Source organism: Asparagus officinalis, chromosome 5, assembly GCF_001876935.1.
Source record: "Asparagus officinalis chromosome 5, Aspof.V1, whole genome shotgun sequence".
Lineage (NCBI taxonomy): Eukaryota > Viridiplantae > Streptophyta > Magnoliopsida > Asparagales > Asparagaceae > Asparagus > Asparagus officinalis.
This window is the reverse complement of record NC_033798.1, coordinates 63,420,012-63,421,970: the sequence shown is the minus strand read 5'-3', so window position 1 is coordinate 63,421,970 and position 1,959 is coordinate 63,420,012. Positions and strand designations below refer to the sequence as shown.

At 31.3% G+C, this 1,959-nt stretch overlaps 1 protein-coding gene across 8 annotated transcripts in view; it reads right to left on the bottom strand.

The window, feature by feature from the left end:
* LOC109843624 overlaps positions 318–1,959 on the bottom strand; it is a 40,435-nt gene continuing 38,793 nt past the window's right edge. For all 8 annotated transcript variants that reach the window (XR_002247738.1, XR_002247737.1, XR_002247741.1 and 5 more), the window contains one exon: positions 318–792. The gene's annotated coding sequence lies outside the window, so the exon portion shown is untranslated. The remainder of the gene's footprint in view (positions 793–1,959) is intronic.

Here is a 1,959-nt window from a genome sequence, read left to right as displayed (position 1 = left end):
ATTATTTGAAATATATTATTAAATTTTAATTCAGTTTTGGTTTTTAAAAGATTTGGTTTTCTCTTTTAGCTTGAGGTCTTTTGATTTTGCTTAAATGTATACCCTAGTAAAAGATTGGAGTTTATTTTTTTTCTCGCCCATATATATTTAAATACAAATCCATTTAATGAAGATCTTTTGACCATTTGCTTTCTTAACTAGTCCAAAACATAGTATGTTTTTTAAATATCAAAAAAGAAAATTAAAGGAAAAAATCCTCCTTCACTTTGCATCTGCCATCGTGATTGCAAACAGTTGGTCTCAATTTAGAATAGACATTGTTCTTTCACTTGCATACTTGTTCCTTCATTTACATGCTCAAATACAGTAAATTAACATTGTTCTTTCTTATTGTTACAAATTTTCAGGAATAAACTAATATTGACCACACAAATAATATAGAAAAATATCGAGATTGCAAAACACATAAATATACATGGTTCAGCTGGTAGCCTACGCTCACAGGAAACTTCACTAAATTCTTAGGAATTACAATGTAAAGATCTCTCAATCACTCAATCCCAAATCACATCCCTTAAAATACTTAAGCCTCTCTTATAATCTCTAAAATCTATAGAACCAACCAAATAGAGAGCAAATCAAGAACTTCTTGAATCTATTGTTTCAGCTTGCAAAGTCTGTTTAAATGCTTGTTGTTGTTGTCGAGTGGAGCAATTGCATGCAGCCTTAATAAAGAACCATCATTTCTTTCCCTTGATGTCGCGACCCTCGATTGGGTGAATTCTTGAGCTTCTGCAGTATATAGAGAGTAAGATTAAGAGTTGTTGCTAGCCATAAATTTTACAAAAATAAGAATATTAGTCTTAATAAATAAACAAATCTTTTACCATTATCATAATACTAGGCATAGCTAATAGAAACTCTATTTGGATTGCATATCCTGTTCAACTATTAGGATTTGAATCATCCATAATATTTCTACTACATACTCAAAAAAATAATGTTATTACCACAAATGATTCAAAATAACAGAAATAAATAAAAACAATTATTGATTCAGATTAACAATTCCACATAAGAGATTAGGTTCATAATTCAACATAACATAATTTACCAATTCAGGTTAATAATTCAACCTAAGACATTACATCAAAAGCTTATAGGCGGTCATCCCAATTTATACCTTATTTAGAGATTATACGTTGGAAATTTGGAAAACCAATTTGAAAGAAAATCTTAAATTGCAAAAGGTGTTAATGTAATTTTATATCTCGCGATTTATACTTAAGCTATCAAAGTTAAAAATGGATAAATTTCCAAATCATCAAAGTTATAAAAAAAAGATTAAAGTTTTAAAATATCAAAGCTCAAACATTTTTCTTTCACGCCAGGTAACTTTTTTTAAATAAATTGTGAGGCATAAAACTCCAGTGCTTTAATAAATAGAAATTAACAAAACAATCTCCAGAATGGAGGGATACAAATACATATATGAGAACTCATATAAAATCTGACCCCTCAAACGAAAAGAAAAATCTCTAAAATCACATTGATAGAATAGATAAGCAAAACATTCGCGACCACGTGACTATATAGTTTGACATTTCTTGTTTTGTTTCTCCTCAAGATATAGGATATGCCATACGTAGAGGTGGCCGTAGACCTGGTCAGTTCAGGCCCGTGATTTGGCTCAATGGGTTTAAGGCTGGGCCGAGTCTAATCCAGGCCAGGACGGTTCAAAATATGCCGAGCTTACTTTTCTAATCGCGGATCTAGGATTGGAACCAACTCGGTCCACAACCTTCCTAGGAGCAAGTCGGGCCGGACACGGCCCACGGTGCATGGGTCGTGAGTCAACCCATGGGTTTTTCTTTTTTTTCATTTTTTTCAATTTCTAAACTATGTTAACTTTGTATTCATACATATAAAATTATATTAATTTTATTTTTCTCCTATTTG